Source organism: Hypanus sabinus, chromosome 15 (assembly GCF_030144855.1).
Source record: "Hypanus sabinus isolate sHypSab1 chromosome 15, sHypSab1.hap1, whole genome shotgun sequence".
Lineage (NCBI taxonomy): Eukaryota > Metazoa > Chordata > Chondrichthyes > Myliobatiformes > Dasyatidae > Hypanus > Hypanus sabinus.
In genome coordinates, this window is record NC_082720.1 from 43,752,562 (window position 1) to 43,778,831 (window position 26,270).

The 26,270-nt window shown below is 42.9% G+C and overlaps 1 protein-coding gene and 1 long non-coding RNA gene across 3 annotated transcripts in view; one reads left to right on the top strand and one right to left on the bottom strand.

The window, feature by feature from the left end:
• Positions 1–18,882, bottom strand: part of slc23a1 (solute carrier family 23 member 1) — a 243,339-nt gene extending 224,457 nt beyond the window's left edge. Inside the window, exon 1 of the mRNA XM_059990271.1 lies at positions 18,850–18,882. The gene's annotated coding sequence lies outside the window, so the exon portion shown is untranslated. The remainder of the gene's footprint in view (positions 1–18,849) is intronic.
• LOC132405457 (uncharacterized) overlaps positions 1–19,086 on the top strand; it is a 72,338-nt gene extending 53,252 nt beyond the window's left edge. For both annotated transcript variants that reach the window (XR_009515877.1, XR_009515878.1), the window contains exon 4: positions 18,949–19,086. This is a non-coding gene — a long non-coding RNA (uncharacterized LOC132405457). The remainder of the gene's footprint in view (positions 1–18,948) is intronic.
• The last annotated feature ends 7,184 nt before the right edge of the window (positions 19,087–26,270 follow it).

The window sequence follows — 26,270 nt, forward strand, 5'->3', positions numbered from 1 at the left end:
AGAAAGTCTTAACAGGAATGAAAGTAGACAAATCTCCAGGCCCAGTGCAGACATATTCAAGAACATTGCCTGGCTGAGATACATACATAACACTGGACAACAAAGTTTTTGCTTCCTGAATACTTTTGGGTGTATCTTATCCAGTTTTGGCCATTGATCATGAAAATCACCATGAAATTACTCTATCACGGGCTGTTTTTTTTACATTGCATATATTTGTTATTTTCATTCATAATTCAAGTCAGAATAACTAATGCCAATATTAAGGAAGGCATTTTTGTTGGTTTACAAATCAAACAGGTCATTATTGACAGGCAAATCGAAGAACTTCTAGTGGGACTGACTAAAATCACATGGAGGACATTGAAGGGTGTTGTTCGAAAATTTTCTTGGCAACTACAGAGCACCAAACTATGGGCAGCTTCTTAACAATGTGCTTCAAGCATACAAAACCATAAAGTGCAACATGCTGCTAAAGATTAATTTTCTGCATTCCCATTTAAATTCTTCCCTGCAAATCTTGGCACTGTCAGTGACAAGCACGGTGACAGGTTTCACCAGAACATTGCAGTCATGGAGAAATGGTTTCAGGGCAACTGGAATCTATCAGTGCTGGCTGATTATTATTGGACACTTACACGAGAATCCTCAGGCACTGAGTATGAACAAAGATCACCAACACAACATTTTTAGCTTAGTTGAGCTATTGCAAAGCATCAGCACCGTTATGACCATTTAAAGACCATTTATTAATATTCAATAAAAGTCAACTTCTTGTTTCTCCGAATTCCTACATAATACTAGTAGTCTGAATTTATATTTGTGTTCAGCTTCAAACTCTTACCATAAACAAAAAAAAATCTGAGGATGCAACACTTTAAAAAAAATTGTTGTCCTGTGTAATCATTACCACAGATGAAGTGCAGGCAGAAGGTGGCTAACATAGTGCATTTATTATTCACATAGTGCACCAGGTACAACGTCTTCAACAGATGCTCTGCAGTTAATTCTGTTTCTGTTCCTATATGCATCACCTCATCCAAACCACAGTCTCTTGACACTCTCTTCTTGAGCAATATTTATAGAAATAATTTTCCAATTATCTTAACATGCACTTTTACAGTCACTCATGTCACTATGCACAATTCTTGTAACACTGCATCCTCCTTGGCTATTCTTTCCCTGTTCTAGCTTTGTAACTTCATCCTATTGACCATCTAGCATGTCTAACATCGTGTTGGATTGCTCTGAGCTTTGACCATCCATATATACTTTACAAAAGATAACTCTTCATTCCCTCAGATGAGAGCACTAAGTTCCACAAATATTCTGAACTTTAATGAAGGAATCCTCTAAATTCCACTCTTCTGCTAATATTCTGACCTCTGACTTAAAAGATTCTCCTTGCAGTTTCTACATTTGTCCAACAGGTACAAGTTGATTGCTCCCTTTATGGATGAGGGTAAGAACTAAAGAGAGGATGTGCGAGCTGTTTTATAGCACATGGAGCCATTCAAGTGGGGAGAGAAAAGAGAAATATAGTAGTCACAGTAGATAGAATAATTAGAGAAATGGGCTTGTTCTCTTCTGCAAAGATAAAGCTCTTTTGGAAGAGGACAGCGAGGCTTGAGAGGAAGTGCGGCGGCGGCCATTTTCAAACTGTCCAATTGCTTCTCAGATCGGAGTTCTGAGAGGCGGGACTGCGCAGGTGCGTGAAGGAGGCCCGGGAAGGAGGGAAGATATATAAAGGAGATACTGAGTGAGGTAGTTCTCTTTTGAAAGAGGACAGCGAGGCTTGAGAGGAAGTGCGGCGGCGGCCTTTTTCAAATTGTCCAATTGCTTCTCAGATCGGAGTTCTGAGAGGCGGGACTGCGCAGGCGCGTGAAGGAGGCCCGGGAAGGAGGGAAGATATATAAAGAACGCCGCCTTAAGAAGCGGGCAGCTTCGTTTGCGGGCAGCGGAGTGAGCCGGGCGCAGAGTGTAGGGCTTGGGCTCAGAGGGCTTATCTTTTAGTTCTTGTATTTTCAGTTATTTGGGAGTGTGAGGGCAGCTTGTTGTCGGATGTGGGAGATCCTGGAGTCTCCAAGCCTCCCGGACACATCTGCGCCAGGTGCGCCGAACTGCAGCTCCTGAGGGACCGAGTTAGGGAACTGGAGCTGCAGCTCGATGACCTTCGCCTGGTCAGGGAGAGTGAGGAGGTGATAGAGAGGAGTTACAGGCAGGTGGTCACTCCAGGACCACGGGAGGCAGATAGGTGGGTTACAGTCAGGAAGGGAAAGAGGCAGGTACTAGAGAGTACCCCAGTGGCTGTACTCCTTGACAATAAGTACTCATGTTTGAGTACTGTTGGGGGGGACAGCCTACCTGGTGGGAGTGACAGTGGCCGAGCCTCCGGCACAGAGAACGGCCCTGTAGCTCAGAAGGGTAGGGTTAGAAGAAAGAGGTCCATAGTAATAGGGGACTCAATAGTCAGGGGCTCAGACAGGCGTTTCTGTGGAGGTGACCGGGAGTCCTGGATGGTATTTTGCCTCCCTGGTGCCAGGGTTCGGGACGTTTCTGATCGCGTCCAAGATACCCTGAAGTGGGAGGGTGAAGAGCCAGAGGTCGTGGTACATGTAGGTACCAATGACATAGGAAGGAAAGGGGAAGAGGTCCTGAAATGAGAGTATAGGGAGTTAGGAAGGCAGTTAAGAAGAAGGACCGCAAAGGTAGTAATCTCGGGATTACTGCCTGTGCCACGCGACAGTAAGAGTAGGAATAGAATTAGGTGGAGGATGAATGCGTGGCTGTGGGATTGGAGCAGGGGGCAGGGATTCAAGTTTCTGGATCATTGGGACCTCTTCTGGGGCAGGAGTGACCTGTTCAAGAAGGACGGGTTACACTTGAATCGTGGAGGGACCAATATCCTAGCGGGGAGGTTTGCTAGGGCTACAGGGCGGACTTTAAACTAGTAAGATGGGGGGGCGGGAGACTATTTGAGGAGACTATGGGAGAGGAGGTTAGTTCACCAGTGGAGCAAGTAAATAGACAGTGTGTGAGGGAGGAAAGGCAGGTGATGGAGAAGGGATGCGCTCAGCCCGAAGATGTAGGGGAGAAGAAAGAAAAGGATAATAAATTTGAATGCATTGTTAGGGATGGAAAGAGAGGAGGAGATGGAGAGTATCTTAAATGTATCCATTTTAATGCTAGGAGCATTGTAAGAAAGGTGGATGAACTTAAAGCGTGGATTGATACCTGGAATTATGATGTTGTAGCTATTAGTGAAACATGGTTGCAGGAAGGGTGTGTTTGGCAACTAAATATTCCTGGATTTAGTTGCTTCAGGTGTGATAGAGTAGGAGGGGCCAGAGGAGGAGGTGTTGCATTGCTTGTCCGAGAAAATCTTATGGCGGTGCTTTGGAAGGATAGATTAGAGAGCTCCTCTAGGGAGGCCATTTGGGTGGAATTGAAGAATGGGAAAGGTGCAGTAACACTGATAGGAGTGTATTATAGGCCACCTAATGGGGCGCGTGAGTTGGAAGAGCAAATGTGTAAGGAGATAGCAGATATTTGTAGTAAACACAAGATGGTGATTGTGGGAGATTTTAATTTTCCACACGTAGACTGGGAAGCTCATTCTGTAAAAGGGCTGGATGGTTTAGAGTTTGTGAAATGTGTGCAGGATAGTTTTTTGCAACAATACATAGAAGTACCGACTAGAGATGGGGCAGTGTTGGATCTCCTGTTAGGGAATGCGATAGGTCAGCTGACAGATGTATGTGTTGGGGAGCACTTCGGGTCCAGTGATCACAATAGCATTAGCTTCAATATAATTATGGAGAAGGACAGGACTGGACCTAGAGTTGAGATTTTTGATTGGAGAAAGGCTAACTTTGAGGGGATGCGAAGGGATTTAGAGAGAGTGGATTGGGTCAAGTTGTTTTATGGGAAGGATGTAATAGAGAAATGGAGGTCATTTAAGGGTGAAATTATGAGGGTACAGAATCTTTATGTTCCTGTTAGGGTGAAAGGAAAGGTTAAAGGTTTGAGAGCACCATGGTTTTCAAGGGATATTAGAAATTTGGTTCAGAAAAAGAGGGATGTCTACAATAGATATAGGCAGCATGGAGTAAAGGAATTGCTCGAGGAATATAAAGAATGTAAAAGGAATCTTAAGAAAGAGATTAGAAAAGCTAAAAGAAGATACGAGGTTGGTTTGGCAAATAAGGTGAAAGTAAATCCGAAAGGTTTCTACAGTTATATTAAAAGCAAAAGGATAGTGAGGGATAAAATTGGCCCCTTAGAGAATCAGAGTGGTCAGCTATGTGTGGAACCGAAGGAGATGGGAGAGATTTTGAATGATTTCTTCTCTTCGGTATTCACTAAGGAGAAGGATATTGAATTGTCTAAGGTGTGGGAAACAAGTAAGGAAGTTATGGAACCTATGACAATTAATGAGGTGGAGGTACTGGCGCTTTTAAGAAATTTAAAAGTGGATATATCTCCGGATCCTGACAGGATATTCCCCAGGACCCTGAGGGAAGTTTGTGTAGAAATAGCAGGAGCTCTGACGGAGATCTTTAATATGTCATTAGAAACGGGGATTGTGCCGGAGGATTGGCGTATTGCTCATGTGGTTCCATTGTTTAAAAAGGGTTCTAGAAGGAAGCCTAGCAATTATAGACCTGTCAGTTTGACATCAGTGGTGGGTAAATTAATGGAAAGTATTCTTAGAGATAGTATTTATAATTATCTGGATAGACGGGATCTGATTAGAAGTAGCCAGCATGGATTTGTGCGTGGAAGGTCATGTTTGACAAACCTTATTGAATTTTTTGAAGAAGTTACGAGGAATGTTGACGAGGGTAAGGCAGTGGATGTAGTCTATATGGACTTCAGCAAAGCCTTTGACAAAGTTCCACATGGAAGGTTAGTTAAGAAGGTTCAGTCGTTAGGTATTAATGCTGGAGTAATAAAATGGATTCAACAGTGGCTAGATGGGAGATGCCAGAGAGTAGTGGTGGATAATTGTTTATCGGGATGGAGGCCGGTGACTAGCGGGGTGCCTCAGGGATCAGTTTTGGGCCCAATGTTGTTTGTAATATACATAAATGATCTGGATGATGGGGTGGTAAATTGGATTAGTAAGTATGCCGATGATACTAAGGTAGGAGGTGTTGTGGATAATGAGGTGGATTTTCAAAGCTTGCAGGGAGATTTATGCCGGTTAGAAGAATGGGCTGAACGTTGGCAGATGGAGTTTAATGCTGAGAAGTGTGAGGTTCTACATTTTGGCAGGAATAATCCAAATAGAACATACAGAGTAAATGGTAGGGCATTGAGGAATGCAGAGGAACAGAGAGATCTAGGAATAACTGTGCATAGTTCCCTGAAAGTGGAGTCTCATGTAGATAGGGTAGTGAAGAGAGCTTTTGGAACGCTGGCCTTTATAAATCAAAGCATTGAGTACAGAAGTTGGGATGTAATGCTAAAGTTGTACAAGGCACTGGTAAGGCCAAATTTGGAATATTGTGTGCAGTTCTGGTCACCGAATTATAGGAAAGATATCAATAAATTAGAGAGAGTGCAGAGACGATTTACTAGGATGTTACCTGGGTTTCAGCAATTAAGTTACAGAGAAAGGTTGAACAAGTTAGGTCTCTATTCATTGGAGCGTAGAAGGTTGAGGGGGGATTTGATCGAGGTATTTAAAATTTTGAGAGGGATAGATAGAGTTGACGTGAACAGGCTGTTTCCATTGAGAGTAGGGGAGATTCAAACTAGAGGATTTGAGAGTTAGGGGGCAGAAGTTTAAGGGAAACACGAGGGGGTATTTCTTTACTCAAAGAGTGATAGCTGTGTGGAATGAGCTTCCTGTAGAAGTAGTAGAGGCCAGTTCAGTTGTGTCATTTAAGGTAAAGTTGGATAGGTATATGGACAGGAAAGGAGTGGAGGGTTATGGGCTGAGTGCGGGTAGGTGGGACTAGGTGAGATTAAGGGTTCGGCACGGACTAGGAGGGCCAAGATGGCCTGTTTCCGTGCTGTGATTGTTATATGTTATATAGTATCGAAGGCCATGTTGCCTATCTGCTGCTAGGATTAAAGATATTTTTCTAGTCCTCTGGGATTAGGAGGAGGAGATCTAGTTGTCAAGGCCCACATTGGCACTAATGGCATAAGTAGGGTTAGGAAGGAGGAGCTCAGGGCAAAAGCGAAAGGCAGAACCAAAAAGATGATTACCTTCAGAGTAGCTAAGCTATGTGGGAAATTGACAAAGCGTAAATAGGATTAAGTAAACGCATGACTCCAAGTGAGTATGGTGGAAATGGATCCCAACTCATGTGATAGCAAGAGTCAAGGAACAGCATGGTCCTATTCAGGTGAAGGATACACCTGACAAGTTTTGTGAATGTTGGCTGATGAGAGGTATTGAGGTTCTGGTCAAGAAAAATAAGGAAGCATGCACTGGTTTTAGGAGGTTAGGATCAAGCAAATCTCTAAATGACAATAAAAGTATTACGGTTGACCTTAAGAAGGAAGTCAGGAGGACAAAAAGAGGTGATGAAATGGATCCAGCAGATAAGGTCAGGAAAATCCCAAGAGGTCCTATAGATTTATAGAAAAATAAAAGTGGCTAGGGAGAGAATAGGGACATTAAAGATCAGCAGTGACACCTAGGTCCTGAGTTGCAAGAGATGGGTGGGATTTTTAATTAATATTTCTCCTCATTGTTTACGGAAGAGATAATCATAGTTGCCTCAGAGATAAGGGAAATATGCGGAGTTATTTTTGGAGAACATTCATATTTCCAGGGAGTGGGTATTTTCAGCCTGACTGAGTGCATCCTCAGACCTTGTGGGAGGCTAGAGAGGAAATAGCAGAAGCCCTTGCGAAGTTATTTGCTTCATCATTAGCCACAGGTGAAGCTCCTGAAGACTGGAGGGTGCCCAATGTTGTCCTGTAGTTTAAGAAGGGGAGCAAGGATAAGCCAGGAATCTATAGGCTGTTAAGCCTGACTTCAGTACAGCAGAAGTTATTGGAGAGAATTCTAAGGGACAGTATATACCAGAATTTGAATAGACAGACTGATTAGAAAAAAAAATCAGCATGGCTTTGTGCATAGGAAGTCATGTTTGATAAATATTTTAGAATTCTTTGAAGATGTAACCAAAAGGAGGATAGAGCAATGGATGTTATCTGTTTGGACATCTGCAAAGCTTTACAAAAGGTCTAGAATGGTGGCCTGGTTGTCTCATTAAATCCCATTGAACCTAAGGAAAGCTAGACAGTATCATAGAGTCATAGAACAATAGAGTGCAGAAACAAGCCATTTGGCCTTCTGTGCCAAATTATTTGTCTGCCTAGTCCCATCAACCTGCACCTGGATCATGGCCTTCCATACCCCTTTCAGCCAAATTGGCTAGGATTGTTAATTATTTCTTGAAATATAAGAGAATGAGGGACTGCTATTTGTAAAAGTATTTACAATTATGAGAGACATAGATAAGGTGGATGGTTCCAGCATCTAAATCAAATCAGGAGCTTTCACAGGCTTTTGACATCTTTCCAGTGGCCCAATCAAACTGGGAGTAAGAGACAATGTGATTCACAAGTTGAGAAAGAGACTTAAAAAGAGTGTTTGCAGGCTTTCATCATTTTTATGGTGGCCCAATCAAGTCTTGATTCATTATCAAGGGCAAATAAAAATAAGGCAGGGACAAGCAGAGCAGCCATTGTTGGAACGGAGCAGTGTCAGAGTGGGAAGAGATTAGTTTAACAGGCCTGGACAAGGTAAGCATGAGGTAAGTTTTTCTTTATTCTTCATTCTTTGTCTGTTAATGCATTGTTAGAGCAGTGAGAATGGCTCCAGGGGCTGTGTTGTGTTCTTTGTGTGAGATGTGGGATTTCTAGATCTCCGGCCTCCCAGATAACCACATATCCACCAGGTGCACTGAGCTTCCGCTCCTCGGAGAACATGTTAAGGAAGTAGAGCTGCACCTCAGTGGCCTTCAGCTCATACGGGAAACGAAGGAGATGATAGAGAGGAGCTACAGGGAGGTAGTCACCCCTAAGTTCCAGGAGGCAGGTACCTGGGTGACCATCAGGAGAGGAAAAGGAAATGGTACCAGTACAGAGTACCCCCTATGGCCTTTACCCTGAGTAATAAGTATACTATTTTAGATACTGTTCGGGGGACAACCTACTAGCAGGGAGCCACAGCAACCAGGTATCTGGCACTGATTCTGGGATTATAGCATTATATCTGAACTCAAAGGGGACCAATATCATGCGGGCAGGTTTGTTGGAACTGTTGGTGGGTGGTATAAACAGATTTGTCAAAGGGATGGGAACTGGAGTGATAGGGCTGAGGCTGGGGCAGTTGGTATACAAGCAGAGACAGTGTGTATTGAGACTGTGAAGAAGGATGGGCAGATATCAGGCGAAAATTGCTGTTAGTGAAATGAATTGCACGTTTCAAGGTACAAAATCAGAAAGGGCGACCAATACCTTTAGTCTAAGTCCTATGATACAGGAGAAAAAGTGTTATATTTGAACATACACAGTATAGAGAATAAGATAAATGATCTTGTGGCGCAGTTAGTGATGGCAGGTGTGACATTAAGGGTGTTACTGAGTTGTGGCTGAACGAAGATTATTGTTGGGAGTTTAACATTAAAGAACACACAAGGTAGGCAGAGGAGAAAGTGTGGCTCTTTTGGCTAAAAATTATATCAACTCCTTAAAAAGAGGTGACATTGGTTTGGAAGATGTAGAATCTTTCTTGATAGAGTTAAGAAAATGCAAGGGTAAAAAAAAAGAGTTGTATGCAGGCCTCTAAACAGCAGCAGAATGTGGGCTATAAATTACAACAGGAGATAGAAAAGATATGCCCAAAGGGCAATGTTACGATGGTCATGGGAGATTTTAATATGCAGATAGGTTAAGAAATTCAGGTTAGTGCTGAATCCCAAGAAGGAGAATTTGTAGAATACCTACAAGCTGGCTTTTTAAAGCGGTTTATGGTTGAGTCAGCTAAGGCATCAGTTGTTCTGGATTGGGTGATCAGTAATGAACTGGATTTGATTACAGAGCTTAAAGTAAAGGAATCCTTAGGAAGTAGTAATCATAATATGATAGAATTGACCCTGGAGGGAGAAACAACAGTCAAATCTACAGTATCAATATTACAGTGGAGTAAATACAGATACATGAGAGGGGAACTGGCCAAAAATGATTGAACGGAGATACTAGCAGGGATGGTAGCAGAGCAGCAACAGCTGGAGTTTCTGTGAGCAAGGATACATACATCACAAAGAAAAAGTAGTATTCTGAAGGCAAGATAACACAACCGTGGCTAACAAAAGAGAGGGAAGTTAATAGAGCAAAAATTAGTGGGAAGTTAGGGGATTGGGATTCCTTTAAAAACCAACAGAAGGCAACTAAAAACCCATATGGATGAAAAACATTAAATATGAAGTTAACAAACAATATCAAAGATGACACCAAAAGTTTTTTTTGTATATTTGAGAAGTAAAAGAGGGGTGAGAGTAGATACTGAACCACTGGAAAATGATGCTGGAAAGGTAGTAATGGGGGACAAGGGAATAATGGATGGACCGATTAAGTATTTTGCATCAGTCTTTGCAGTGGAAGACAATAGCAGTATGCCAGAAGTTTGGGAGTGCCAAAAAGCAGAAGTGACTGCAGTTGCTATTACCAGGGAAAAGGTGCTTGGGAATCTGAATGGCCTGAAGATGGACCGCACCACAGGATACTGAAAGAAGTAGCTGAAGAGATTGTGGAAGTGTTAGTAATGATCTTCCAAGAATCAATAGGCTCTGGTATGGTTCCAGAGGACAGGAAAATTGCAAGTGTCACTCTACCTTTCAGTAATGGAGGGGGTGCAGAAGAAAGGAAATTATAGGCCAGTTAGTCTGACCTCAGTTTTTTGGGGGGTACTTGGAGCCACGTGATAACTAGGCAAAAGTCCGCATGGTTTCCTTAAGGGAAAATCTTGCCTGATAAATCTTTTGGAATTCTGAGAGGAAATAACCAGCAGAATAGACAAAGGAGAATCAGTGGATTTTGTGTTCTTGGATTTTCAGAAAGTCTTTGCCAAGCTGCAGCACATAAGGTAAGGGTCCAAGATATTATAGGAAAGATAATAGCATGGACAGACCATTAGCTGACAAAAGTAAGAATAAAAGGAACCATTACTGATTGGCTGCAGGTGACGAGAGATATTCGCAAGAGGGTGGTGTTGGGAGCACATCTTTTATGTTATACAGTACTGTGCAAAAGTCTTGGACATATAAAACTCTGGTGCCTAATATTTTTACGCAGGACTGTAGTAATTTTATGTACTACACTCACAGCTGTTGCAAAAAAAAACCCAAAAATTTCATGACATATATGAGGGCTGATAAACCTGGCTCTGATACGGGTCTGTATTTTGGACTGAGAATGTGAAGGACGTAGGGAGAGAGGAATCACGGTTGGGAAAAGTGGAAGGGAGAGGGGAGGGAACTGGAAGCACCAGAGAGATATCCTGCAATCATCAATAAACCAATTGTTTTGAATCAAATTACTCTGCCAGGTATCCCAGAGCTGGGAGCATCTGCCCCCGTGCCAACCCAGGTCTTGGCACTCCTTCTCTGCCACCTATCCCAAACCCCTCTCTGCAACTCCAGTTAACTCTACTCAAATCACAGGACAATTACAATGACCAATTAACCTACCCTAGACTGTGGGAAGAAATCAGGGCAATTGGAGAAAGCCTACATATTCCACATGGATGACGTACAGAGACTCATAGAAACATAAGAAACCTACCGCACAATACAGGCCCTTTGGCCCACAATGCTGTGCCAAACATGTACTTACTTTGAAATTACCTACGGTTACCCATAGCCCTCTATTTTTCTAAACTCCATATACCTATCCAAGAGTCTCTTAAAAGACCCCATTGTATCCATGTCCAATACCATCACTGGCAGCCCATTCCACACATTCACCACTCTTCGTGAGAAACTTGCCCCTGACACTTCCTCTGTACCTGCTTCCAAGCAGCTTAAAACTGTGCCCTCTCATGTTTGCCATTTCAGCCCTGGGGAAAAGCCTCTGACTATCCACACAATTGACAGTGCTGGAATTGTAATCTGAACACCAGAACACCCCAAGCTGTAAAGCATCACTAAGAGGGATATGGGCCAATTAGAGGACATTGGGACAAGCTGGAATGGCACTGGGCTCAGCATGGAATCTCTGGGCAAAATCTATAGCTGTGCTGTATTGTTCTGTGTCTCTATAATATGGCATCAGTACAGGAAAAGGAGTTTGGGTTAAAACAGTGAAATGAAGAGAAAGCAGACACGAAGCAAGGAGCAGTCAATTGGCTGCCAAAATGAGAACTTTTGACAGGGGAAGGGGTGTTGCATAAATGGAAATACAATAATGGCATTTTTCAAGGGATCTGTAATTGTCATGGGTGATTTTAATCTACATACTGATTGGATGAACCAGTTGGGAGTCTGGAAGTCATGGTTTCATTAACCAGCATTTCTGACACCATACATCAGCCTTGCTCTCTAAGACGCTGTAAAATAGTCTGTAATTAAACCAGCAAAGAACTTGATTTAAAAAAAGACCTAGAAAACGACTTGCATGTCCTGCTGTATGCCAATTACACAAAGTTAAGTGGCCAGCTTCGATGAAAAGCAACACTTCCTGAAGCTTTTCCTACAGATTCTTGCATTGCATTTAGAAAAAAAATCAGCATTATGTTGCAGTCTTTAAAGGAGTACAAACCCAGTTTTACATTAGCCAATCATGTTAGAAATATATATTAGCTTTCCTTCATCAGCCTCATTTTTCCAAGTAATAATCAATTTTATTCCTAATTATCATTTCTGGTGCCTTCCACACCATAGAAATCAAACTAACTGGACTGTAGCTGCTACATTTACTTTAAATCTTCTTCACAAAAGTCCTCCAGTTTGTCAAAGAATTGGAAAATGATGGCCACCAGCTCTCCCTTAACAACCTAGGATGCCCTCGTCCACACCAAATACTTAAACTCCTTTGGACAGGACTGTGACACTGCTGCAAGAGCAGCTGTTTCACAGCACCAGTGACCCAGATTCAATCCTGACCAGTGCTGCCCATGTGGAGTTTGCGTGCTCTCCCTGTGACCATGTACAGTGTGTTTCCTCTGGGTACTGCAGTTTCTTCCCACAACCTAAAGATATGGTTGTTGGTAGGTTAGTTGGCCACTTTAAATGGTGTGTAGTAATTGGTAGAACACGAGGGGGACATGATGATGGAAAGAGAAAGGGTAGGTTATGGGAAAAATTAATGGGAAAATTGAGATACATGAGAGCTGGTTGGATCAAATGGCTAAATGACACTTTTCTATGTCAGTCGAAATATAAATACTACAAGTCTGTCTAATTATAGACTATCTGGTATTTTAACTGTTTTTCTTTTTAATATTCAGTATATTCAAACTTATCTTTGTCCCTGATAACGATGCTTTTCTGAATTTTTCGTAAGTTGAGGTTTAACTTAACCAAAATTGCTAAATAGCATTACCCTTCCTGGGCTGTTTGACCTCAGGATGTTCAAGAATATACAGCCCTTCCAAACTATGTAGTCATGGCTTTTCCTTTGTTCTTTAGAATCAATGATAAAATATTGTGGCGAGCATTCTCTCTATAATGACAGACGAGGAAACTCATTAAACTCAACAACAGTTTTTATTGAGATAAACACAAAAAACTGGGCACCATGACCCGGAGAGTGAACCTAACCAGTCTCACACAGTGAGAGGTGACCATCACACACCCTGGTTACAGTTAGGGTGACCCACAAATACACAAGTGAATACCTGTATAACCCAAGCTAAAATGTAGCAATAAATGAACTGGAACTTCCCACCATAATCCCACAAAAGAATTTTAACACAAAAACAATAAACAGTACTGGTCATTAGAAATGCAGGGGCAGGCTGTCGACCATACACCACCCCCCAGAGTGTCACACTGCCCCCACCCAAGAGGTCAGCCATCCCCAGCAACCCCAGACTCCATAACGAAGTCCAAAAGTCCTGGTGGGCATCAACACTGACGCCTGTTTGTGTGAGGCAAGAGGCAGGGGACCCAAAGTGTCACTTCCTTCCTTCAGGCTCGCTGGGTTTGTGGTGACCAAGGGTTGACATGGTGCTAGCTGGTTCCGGTGCAGCACAACTGCCTTCCATTGCTCAGGCAATCGCACCCATATACCACATCGGAGATGAGTTCATGCAGCTCGCCCGGCCCCTTCCAGTGACTTCCAAGCCTGGGGTATAGTCATTTTTTCCGAGAGGGGTAGAAGACCCATACTGGGGCCCCCACCATGAACTGCTGCATTGGCACCCTAGACTGTCAGCCAGGCCCCTTCTGGGATGTGCAAGCATGACAGCAGTGCACGAACAACTCCACATTCCCCCTGTACCCAGGCCAGTAGAAATGTTCACGCAGCCTGCCCAAAGTCTTTGCCACTCCGAGATGGCCAGCCACCATCAGTCCATGCACCGACTGCAGCACCGCGGCACGGAGCCCCGGGGACCACCAGCTGTAAGAATCTGTCACCATCAGACGACTTCCACCGCCTGAACAGCAACCCGTCGTGAACCTCCAGCGTTCCCCACTGCAAGTACAGGGCTTTGGTCTCTGGGTCCAGGGTGGAGACCTCTGCCCACTCCGGCATTCATCCCACAGTCAGCCAATCCTTCACCTGGGCCAACACAGGATTGCTCAACTGTTCGCCGCGCAGCTGCTCGTTGTCTATAGTGGGGAGGTCGTCGCTTGTTGTCACCTGAAAGGCCTTCAGCGTCATTGTTCCTGATTCAGCTGTGTTGCGTTGGGCTGCTGCTGGGTGTGCTGCAATGCCGGGGGCCGTTGTAAAACCATTGGTGGTTGTTGCCCCTTGCTGGATTCGTTTCCTGGAGCTGCCCTGCCAGAGAGCCACGGCTTCAGCACCAAGGTGGAGTGTTGCCCCCGACACATCCACATGGGCCCCCCAGCGGGACATCAGGTCCAGGCCAAGGATGCAGGAATCTCAGGTGTCAGGGAGCCACACCCGGAGCTCTGCAGTGTTTCTCGCCTCTGTGATGCACAGGTTCCTCTTCGCTCACATCACCACATGGTCGCCGATGACCGTAGCCAGCTGGACTGCTGTCATTGTCCACCCAGGTGCCGACGGCTGGTCCGTGTTGGGGAGGAACCCGGACGGATGATGGTGATGATTCACCCTATCTCCAACAGCACACGGCATCTGATGCCCACCACCGCACAGTCCACATATAGGCCTTGCACTTCACTGAAACGGCCCACCCAGAGGGGCAACAATGGAGGGACTCTGCTAGAGGTGTCGGGAGGTGCTGTCCACTTAACGTTTCGTGATGACTGTTCTGAGCTGTGGCATGGTGCTGGTGTGGGGCAATCCCAGGCCAAGTGACCTGCCTAACTGCACCAGTGGCAGAGATTGTTTTGTGGCCCACAGTGGGGTTGGCACGGTGCTGGTCGGAACTATCTCACGGGCTTCTCCTTGTCAGTTTCCTCAGTGATACAAGCCTGGGCTGAAGGTGTGCAGGGTGAAGCTGGAACACTTTGAGAGGATAAAGGTGCTTCTGCCTTCTCTACCTCAGCCAGCACCTCGTCCAGCGATGATGGCAACATCAGGCAAACATGCTGCTGGAGGTGCTCTGGCATCAGTCCTTTGCAAAGGCATGGAAGACAAGCTCTTCCTGTGCCATGGAAGGGAACTGAAGATAGTCATGCCAAGCACAGTGGTGAAGATCAGCTGCCAATGCCCCCAGACTTTCTCCCATATGCTGCCTCTGCTTGAAGTGCCGCTCCAGCACCACTACCAGGGCCCTGTAGTCATGCTATTCTGCCGGCATTAGATCAAGAAGGGCCCACAGGGCATCTCCTTCCAATGCCAGGGCAAGGTGCACCACCGTCTCGGTGGGGCTCCAACCATTGTGCCATTCTGCAAGTTTGACTTGCGCCAGGTAAAGCTTCAGGTGGCTGGAACCATCGTATCTAGAGAGCTTCATGGTAGTCCTTGAGGCACAAATCGTCTGCCATGGTTCTCATCCTCCTATGGCTACAACGTGTTGGATTCTCTGGTGTGGTTCGGTACGGAGGAGAGTGATGCACTCCGCTCTGTCCCCCGGGTTGGGGAGCCTGGGTACGGTCTCTCTGTCAGGGCCCTCTGGGAAGGCACAATGCTCGGTTCCCAGGTCCTCCCTCCAGGCCTCATCTTCACGAGGGTGCAGGGGAGGCTGCTCAGTCCCTAGTCTTATTCCCCAGGTCTTAAGGCACTCTGTCTGATGTTGTAGCTCTTCAATCTTGTTGTCGATCTCGCATTCCACTCCTGACACTAATATGGTAAGCATTCAGTCCATAATGACAGACGAGGAAGCTCTTTAAACTCAACAGCAGTTTTTATTGGGATAAACATAAAACAGACTGGGCACCATGACCCGGAGAGTGAACCCAACCAGTCTCACACAGATGGGGGAGGTGACCATCACACACCCCGGTTACAGTCAGAGTGACCCACAAATACACACAAGCGAATAACTGTATAACCCAAGCTAAAATGTAACAATAAATGAACTGGAACATCCCACCATAATCCCACAGAAGCATTTTAACAGAAGAACAATAAACAGTACTGGTCATTAGAAATGCAGGGGTGTTTCCCCCCCCCACCCGCCAACAGAGCATCACAATATGCATTGAGCAATTTTCCCGCATCTCCAACATAAGTAAGAATTGTTCTTCCACCACTTGGTCGAGTCAATGAAAGGCAGGAATAATTTATTAGTTCCACTCTGCTGCAGCTGCTGGTAAAAGACATCAGCTGATGCCAGTAGATTCATGGGCTCCTGACGCATGATTGCTTGATTTGGAGGTGGGTGAGAAGAAGCTGATGTTTGTATATAGCCATGTGACATTGACAACAAATGTTATCTATTTAATTAAAGTTTAATTATGTAAACATTCAATTTGAAGTAACCTTTCTGTACAAGTATATACTACCCCACAATTACCTTATATTCATGATTTTGGTGATTGTTTCATTGCTAAAGCCAAGTTATATTGACTATATCTAATTGTTCTCAAGGTGGTGGTGGTGAACTATTGTCTTAACTTGCCAAGTTCCTTCTAGTAAAAATACTTCACTGCAGGAAGCTTGGTGAATGAAGAACCACAGGGGAGAGAATAAGGATGGGATGGTTAAAAAAAACAAATACATGGGAGAAGATATTCATGTTCCAACTTCTCCGACTGTGATGGGTGCAAAAAGTTTAATTTTGTTACGCTGGTTAGTGCAACCTGCTAAGCCAGTTAATAAGCTTTATGAAGACATAGTTAAAGTCTTAAAATAACCACTATTCACCTAAACCCTTGATTACTGCCAAGCGGTTTAGATTTCATAAATAGAATCAAGAGGAAGGTGACTTATTTCACAGTTTGTGGCAGCGCTGAAGCAATCGAACACCATAATTTTGGGATTTTGGGCAGTCACTGAATGACACATTACATGATGGATTTGTATGTGGTCTGCATAGAGAGGCAAATCAGAAAGATTGCTTACAGAAGGGAGACTGACATTAAAGAAGACAATTGTGATTAGTACATCTACGGAGATGGCAGCTAAAGAAGCACAGCTATTAAGCACCTCTCCCCAAGTTTGTAATGACTAAGAATAAATCACCTACAGACAATCAGTGCTACTGTTGTAGCAAAACTGGATATTCAGCAAAAGAATGCTGGTATGAAGATTTAGATTGCTGAAGTTGTGGCAAAAATTGATATATTGAACACACCAGTAAAAGTAAAAAAGATACTGTGAACCAAAAACACTGTAGTAAAGAATGGTGACTTCTGGAAAGACAAAAGATATGTGAACAAGATGGAGGGTACTCTGGATGGACAGAGTGGCTCTCACTCTAGTTAAAGAAGCCTTGCATGTTTTATCTGTTCCGTGACACAAACGTAGCTAACAGGTGATCTCAGTGCTGGATGGGGCTACAGTGAGGATGTAGCTGGACATGGGTGCTGCAGTATCGTTGGTGTCTGAGATAGTTTACAAGGAGAATGTAACCCAGGTTAATTAAACCCAAAGATGTAATGTTAGAAAGTTCTAACTGTGGAGGGATGAACACAAGGTTTACCGATTTTTTTTTTTAAAAAGGTGAATTTGAAAAAAACGGCTATGTGAGGGTGGGGGCATGTCTGGACACAGGATAGACAAGGAAAGAAATGCAGCAACAATTAGAAGTTGAAGACAAGAACTGTTAAGAGTGGAATTAATAGCGAGTATCTTTAACCTACTAACTTGAAAACCTTAGGGTGAAACCGCTGAAGGAGAGACAATAGTGAGAAAAGATTTATTGAAGCTACAACTATATTGTCTTTAACAAGACAATATTGACAAAGACCAATGTCCAAAATCCCTACCATGTAGTCGGTATAAATATAAATATTTTGTACATACGTTTTTCCTCTTATATGCAAAACCTTATTTCCACTAGTGAGTGGTTTCTATTCACTGCCTCCTTCTGATACCTAGAACCTTCTGACGGCCTATTAGCACCTAGGGTAATTTGATTTTCACAGAGTGTGGTGACTAGTCACACATGATAAGTACTATACAAACATTACAAGAAATTGGAACATCTCACCCCAGAAGGAGCAAAGATGACTTTAAACTGATGAGGTTGTTCAAGTGAAGGGAGTAATATATGGTAAAAAGGAGATTGATGAACAGAGAAGGTAGTTATCCAGTGCTTCTGGGCCACGTGGTTGAAGCAGCTCAAACTCAATAGGCATGAATTGTACTTGATTGGTGGGTGCACTAGTCTATAAAAGACCATAACAGACAGGAGCAGAATTAGGCCATTTGGTCCGTCAAGTCTGCTCTGCCATTTTATCTTGGCTGATGCATTTCCCTCTCAACCCCATTTTCCTGCCTTCTCCCCAGAACCTATCAATCTCTGCCTTAAATACAACCAATAACTTGGCCTCCAGAGCTGCCTGTAGCAACAAAATCCAGAAGTTCACCACCCTCTGGCTAAAGAAATTCCTCCTCATTCCCATTCTAAATAGATATCCCTCTATTCTGAGGCTGTGCCCTCTGGCCTTACACTTCCACAACATTTCAATGAGATCCCCCTCATTCCTCTAAATTCCAGTTTGTAAAGGCCCAAAGCCATCAATTGCTCCTCATATGATAAGCCTTTCATTCCTAGAATCATTCTTGTGTAAGTCCTTTGAACCCTCTCCAAAGTCAGCACATCCTATCTTACAGTAAATTAGGGACCCAAAGCTGCTCACAGTACTCCAAGTGAGGCCTCAGCAGTGCTTTCTAAAGCCTTAGCATTACATACTTGCTTTTATATTCTAGTCCTCACAAAATGAATGCTAACATTGTATTTTCCTTCCTCACCACTGACTTCTTTTGACCATGTCAGAATATATTAAATCTTCAAAGATCATTTCTAATGCCTCCACAATCTCTTCAGCTACTTCTTTCAGAACCCTGGGGTGTATACCAACTGCTCTGGTTGACTTATCTACATGCTGACCTTTCAGTTTCCCAAGCACCTCCCCAATAATAGCAACTGCACTCACTTCCGCCCTCCCCCCAACCAGCACTCTTGAACTACTGGCATACTGCTAGTGCCTACCACAGTGAAGACTGATGCAAAATACTTAACCAATTCATCCCCAATTTCCTTGTCCCTTGTTACTCCCTCTCCAAAATCATTTTCCAGCACTGTTTTGGTATCCTCTTTGATATTATTGGCCAGCTTACCTTCATGCTTCAGCTTTTTCCCCCTTATGGTTTTTCAATTGCCTTCTGTTGGCTTTTAAAAGTTATCCAGTTCTCTAACTTCCCGCTAATTTTTGCTAGATATTGAAGAAACAGACAGAAGTATTCAACAGAGAACTGGGCAGCATGAAAGGAATCAATGTTAAAATGGCGATTAAGCTCATCACAATACCTGTCCGGATGCGGTTAATCCAAAAGTACTGTTTCAATTGGAACGACTCATCCAGAGTAAGTTATTGGAACCAGTGTGTGAAAGTAAATGGGCAACTCCATTGGTTCCTGTCCTAAAAAGGGATGGGTCTGTAAGGTTTTGTGGAGACTTCCAGGTAACTATAAACCTGCTTCTTATGGCTGAATAATACTCACTTCCCCTCATTGATGTGCTTTTTGAAGGACTGGCTCAAGGACAGATATCACTGGACAACAAATTTTCTGAATGTTGTTTCTGCAGAATTTTTTTTTGTTTATGATAGACCACTGGAAACTGAACACAAATATAACTTCAGACTACTTGTTTCACAAAGTAATCTGGAGAAACAAGAAATTAAATTTTATTGAATGTAATGCGCAATTGAGCGTAATGGTGCTGATGCTTTGCAACAGTTCAACTTAGGTAAAAATGTTTAGTTAATGATTTTCATTTGTACTCAGTGTCTGAGGCTTCTCACTTAAGTGTCCAACAATAATCAACCAGCATTCATGGTTTCCAGTTGCTCTGATACTTCATCTCCTTGACCGTAATGACCTGCTGAAACCATTCATGCTCGTCACTGACAGCACCATGATTTGTAGGGATGAAGTCTAAAAGGGAATGCAGAAAGTGAATCTTCAGTGACATGTTGCATTTCATAGTTCTGAATGCTTGAAGAATGTTGTCAAGCAGCGGCTCTGTAGTTGTCAAGAGAATTTTCAACATCCTTGAGTGTCTTCCATCAATTTTCTCCAGTCCCACTAGAAGTTCTTCAAATTGCCTGTCATTGATGACCTGTTTGATTTGTGGATCAACAAAAATGCTTCCTTAATCTTAGAATCAGTTATTCTGACTGGAGTTATGAACTGAATTAACAAATATTGGTTATTTCAAAACAATGGTGTATGATAGAGCAATTTTCATGATCAGCAGCCCAAAATCCATAAGGTACACCCAAAAATATTCACGAAGCAAGATCTTTGTTCTCCATTGTATTTAGCAAGATTGACTTGTGTCAAGCACACTTGCAGTGAATGTGGAGCCAGAGTCACAGGAACTGTAGACCACAGTGACTCCCAAAGAAATGTTTAGGTACCAGAGTCTTCCGTTTGGCATCACCTCAGCTCCCACACCTTTTCAGCGGGCAACGGACCAGATCCTGAATGGGTTGACAGGGGTGCAATGCTATTCTGACGTTTTACTCACTACTGGGGAATAATGAATGTGAACACCACCAAAACTTTGGATGCTACACTACAAAGACTCAAAGACACAATCTTCGACTAAATATTTGGGCCATGTGATCAACAACACATGGCTTCACAAGGCATCTTCAAAGATGAAGACAATTACAGAAGCTCCCTCACCACAGAATGTAGGGCAATAAAGATCTTTCTTAGTATTACTAACATTCTAACATACATATAATTTGTTCTTAACCTAGCTAACAAGCTGAAACCACTTCATGAGCTTTTAAATAAATCAACATACAGACAGCAGAGAGATCATTGTAAAGAAACTTTTAAGAAGACCAAGACAGCTTTGTCACAATCTGAAGCACTGACAGACTTCAACCCATAATTGCCCACAAAGTTAACCTGGGATACATCATGGTTTGGTGTGGTGGCAGCTATCTCACCCATCATGCTGCTCGGTAATGCTTTCACATCAAGGACATTCAGCAAGCCAGAAAGCTACCATGCTCAGATTAATCAGGAAGCGCTCACAATTGTCTTAGGAGTTAAGGATTTCCATCAATTCTTCTTTGGTTGATGATATCTTCTACTGAGAGATCATCACACCATGACATCAATTTTTGATCCACATGCAGGTACTCCTTCCTTGGTTGCTAGTTGAATGCAACATTGGGCTCTATTACTATCTGCACATCAATATGATATAAAGCATCGGAGGTCCAAGCACCATGCTAATGCTAATGGACAATCCAGATTTCCCTTAGCTGTAACAGATCTAGAGCCACTACCTGAAAGAATAAAGTCCCTACAGCTCTGATAACTGCTGCACAAGTCTGAAAGCACACATGTACTGACCATGTTCTATCTAAGGTGGTGGACATGGTAACTCATGAATGGAAAGGAGAGTCAACCATAGAACTGAAGCCTTACCCGGCTTGATGGAAGGAGGTCACAGTCCAAGGAGGATTTTTACTATAGGGCTACAGTGTTGTCATTCCTCCACCATTAAGAAAGCAAGTGCTTGATGAGCAGAATGAAGGACACTGTGGCATAGTGTGCATGAACAAAATTGCATGTGGCTACTTCTGGTGGCCAGGGCCCTTGAAGAAAAGGCCACAGAGTGCCCACATTGTCAGTGAGTGAAAAATGATCCCAACTTGCTCCTTTGCTTGCTTGGGAATGGTCTGAAGAACTATGGCAGAGGATTCACATAGATTTTGCAGGACCTGAAGAAGGCCACACATTCTTGGTCATAGCGGATGCACACAGCAAATGGCCTGAGATTGCTATATGAAAAATGCATTAAGGAGCTACATTCCATCTTTAGCCATTTTGGGCTTCCTCAACAGCTGGTAAGTGACAATGGCACACAACACATGTCTGAGGAGTTCAAGACATTTATGGAAGCAAACCATATTCAGCACAGCAAGTCAGCACCATATCATCCAGCCACAAACGACTCTGCGGAATGATTCATAAAAACATTGAAACAATCCCTCAAGACTTCAGTGGGAAGTGGATCCCTCACCCAGAGTCTGAGCACTTTCTTGCTGACATACTGCCACACACCTCACTCCAATTCCTAAATGGCTCCAGGCACCGCACTGATGAAAAAGCACTCCTGACTTGACCTGCTTAGACTCCCAAAACGCAAAGTAGATTGTGTTAAATGAACAAGAAAACCCAAGCAGAGAAACGTGCCAATGTGCAATACAGAAGTTTCACAGCAGGAGAGAGAGAACTTGACCAGAACTACATCTCTGGAACAAGTGGTGGCACAAACTGCTTCCGTGTTGTACACAGTGGAAACTATAGTAAGCCTAACATTTGGAGGAGGCTTGTTCATCAGCTGTTGCCCACTTCTGAGGCTACTGAAAACTAACAAAAAATGACCAATCCAGTCCAATAGCAGAAATGGGACAAAATTCTGCAGACAACGACTGCAAATCTCTGTTAAGGTTAAATGACACAGCCGTTCTCTTCCATCACTTGTGCAGTCTGAAGTACCCCCTACTGACAATGGAGTACCCAAGCCAAGATCTATACATACACCACCAAGAGATAAAATGATTGTTGTCAGTGCGGTGTTGATAAAATGAGGTTGTCAATACCCTCACAGTAACAGGCAGCCTCCAGACAGAAAGAATCTCTAGCTTAGTGACTACCCCTCAGCACATGGGGCAGAATAATCTCTAGGGTTATGTCTGGGACTAGAGGCAGTCTACCCTCTATTCCATTTAGAAAAAAAATACTTTGTTGTTAGTTGAATTTAATGATTATTTCATTGAATGTCAATATCTCAGCAGCTGGTCTGTGTATGGGAAGGGGAGAAACCTTTAAAACAAGGAGGCAGGGATATGTCATATATTCATGTATATTTTGACCCTCACAGTTTGCTCTCAAACTTCCCTGTGTCTTGCATACTGAGCATGATGTGAGAGGGCATTCTGGGTAGATGGCCAACAAGCAAAATAAACAGCTGAACGTTTGTTCCTCATCTCTCAGTCTCCCGTGTGTGTTATTCATGGCCACCAGCTTCATAGTTCCACAAACTTAACAGAGAATATGCAGTTGTTAGTGATTTCACCAACCTAAAGCATGAGCCCTTACTGATGGAAAACTTACTGCTATGGAATGTCGGTCAGTAATTGCTGTGTAATTTTGTAGAAAGTACAAACGGCCAGTGATGGAGAGAAGGAATGGTTAGGGAGGTGGTAGGTTTTCAATTAAAAGAGATAGTGCTGAGCTTCCTAAGTGATGTTGGAGCTACACTCATCTACACTCAAGCTGTGAGCTCTCTTTCACAGTGCTGGCCTGTGTCTCAAACATGGTTGAATGGCTTTAGGATGTCAGGAGGTAAGTCACATACTATTGAAACATAGCCCATAATCTTTTATTTCACTTTAACAAATTCAATCCCACTCAAACAATCAAAATAAACATTTTTTTCCATTTGACATTGTCTTGTTTAATTTCAATTGAATAAAACACTGAACAACAACTTCAGAATAACCTGCCCTTTACAATGTATCTTAATTAATGACAGCAGTTATCTAAAACTGTGTAAAGTAGAACAAGATATTCCTTAGTTGTTTAATTTTATATTTCTTGTCTTGATGTGCTGAAACAATACATAGTAACGAAGGAATAATATTGACCCGGGAGGGCCATTCAGTCCACTGAGTTCACACTAGCACTCTTCAGGAGAAATTCTATCAAAACACATCTGTAAAATGTGACTTGAGTTTTGTTTTCAGACTTTACTAGTCTGAAGAGATTTGTGAATCATCTTATACACCTCAGCAAAAGCAATTAAGTAGTTTATTTCCACTGTGAATCAGTTAGCTATGGTTAGTTCTGCCAGTTAGAAAACACTTAATGTGCACTTAGGTGCATTATTTCTAAAAAATAATATTTTTTATTTATTTAGAGATACATCATGGTAGCAGGACCATCAAGCCCAATGAACCTGCACCACCCATTTATAGCCACATGACCAATTAATAATCTATTAAATGTGACCAATTAATCTCCTAACCCGTATCTCTATGAAATATGGAAGGAAACCAGACTACCTGCAGGAAATCAACATGGTCATGGGAAGAGTGTAGAAATTTCTTACAGAGTCCTGTCTGTAGGAGCCCAGATCTGAACCTGGATCATCTGTGTTGTAGTAGCATTATGCTAACTGCCAAGTTCCCGATGACAAAAGGTACTCCTTGGACTTGATCTTACTGGCAAGTCTGCACATTGGGCACAACAAAGGAGAAAAGTATTGAAAAGAACTCTGAAATATAACAATAGCTCATAACTCAGTAGTTACTGCTTCTATTGACATATTCTTTCCACAGCTGTATTAAGAAAATTCCTAAAGTATGTGGAATGTTTTTGTTATTTTTAGTAGCACTTCACTCCTGCCAACCAAGTGCTATGTAATTAATATGACACAAACCTTAATGGTCACAGTTGAATCTTGACCATGGGAATTCTGGAAAAGAAAAACCCTGGAGGTTCACATTCATCGAAATGAACTCAGTACATTGGTTGAGCACTGAAGCAGGGTTTTAACACTGTAATAAACACATCCTACCCAGAAGTCACCGGAGACTGGGATGGGATGGCCAGTATGTGTCAGCCCATTTGAAGACTGTACTGTGGCTGAGTGGAAATTAGTTGGAGAAAGGGAGAATCAGGTCGATGCTAAGGATTTTACAATGGCTGCCAGGACTGGGTCAATAATTGACAAAGGACACTATAGCGACCATAAGACACAGGATGTAAATTTGGTCTGCTCGCTCATTTCATCATGGCTGATCAATTTTCCCTCTCAGCCTCATTCTCCTGCCTTCTCTCCGTAACCATTCACACACTAACTAATCAGGAACCTATCAACCTTCGCCATAAAGACACCCTGTCCTCCACAACCGCCTGTGGCAATGAATTCCACCAATTCATCACCCTCTGACTAAAGAAATTCCTCCTCATCTACATTCTAAATAGACATCCCTCTATTCCGAGCTTGTGTAATCTGGTCCTAGATTCCCCTACTATAGGAAACATCCTCTCCACATCCACTCTATCTAGGCCTTTCAACAGTCTATAGATTTCAATGAAATCCCCACTCTTTCTTCTAACTTTCAGCGAGTACAGACCCAGAGCCATAAATCACTCCTCATTCGATAAAACTTACATTCACAGTAGCATTCTCATGAATCCCTTCAATGTCAGCCGAAAACTGCTCACAGTACTCCAAGTGAAACATCACCAGTTCCTTACAAACCCTTAGCATTACATTCATGCTTTTATATTCCAGCCCTCTCGAAATTAACACTGACATCACATTTGCCTTCCTCATCACTGACTCAACTTGCAAATTAACCTTTAGAGAATCCTGCATGAAGACTCCAAAGTCCCTTTGCATCTCTGATTTTTGATTTTTCTCCCTGCTTAGAAAATAGTCTACATTTTTATTCCTTCTACCAAAGTGCATGACCATACTCTTCATGACTCAGTATTCAATCTGCTACTTCTTTGCCCTTTTGCCCAATTTGTCTGAATCCTTCTGCAAAAACTTCTTCAACACTATCTGCTCCTCCACTTATCTTCATATGGTCTGAAAGCTTTGCAACAAAGCCATTAACTCTATCATCCAGATTATTGACATATAATGCAAAAAGAAGCAGTCCCAACACTAACCCTGGCAAAATACAGCTAGTCACCAGCAGCCAACTAAAAATGGCTCCCTTTATTCCCACTCTTTTCCTCCTGCCAATCAGCCTCTGTTTTATCCATGGAAGTATTTTTCCTGTAGCACTATAGGATCTTATCTTGTTAAGCAGCCTCATCTGTAGCACCTTGACAAAGAAGTTCTGAAAACTCAAATACACAAGATCCATCAATTCTTCTTTGTCTATCCTGCATGTTATTTCCTCAAAGAATTTTGACGGATTTGAAGGCAAGGAAACCATGCTGACTTTGGCCTTATTTATCATGTGCCTTCAAGTACCCTGGGACTCACCCTTAACAATCAACTTCAACATCTTCTCAACCACCGAGATTAGGCTAACTGGTATATAATTTCCTTTTTTCTGGTCCCTCCCTTCTTGAAGAGTGAAGTGATATGTTCAATGTTCTAGTCCCCCAGAATCGTGCTGGAACCTAGTGATTTTTGAAAGATCATTACTAATGCTCCACAATCTCTTCTGCTACCTTGTTCAGAACCCTGGGATATACTCCATATGGTCCAAATGACCTATCTACCTTCAGATATTTCTGTTTCCCAAGCATCTCTCCCTGGTAATAACAACTGCACTTACTTCTGCCTGATGACACTCTCAAACTTCTGGCATACAGCTAGTGTCCTCCACAGTGAAGACTGATGCAAAATACTTATTCAGTTCAACCACAATTTTCTTGTCCCTCAGTACTACCTGTCCAGTATTATTTTCCAGTAGTCCAATATCTACTCTTGCCTCTCTTTTACTCTTTATGTATCCAAAAAAAACTTTTGGTATCTG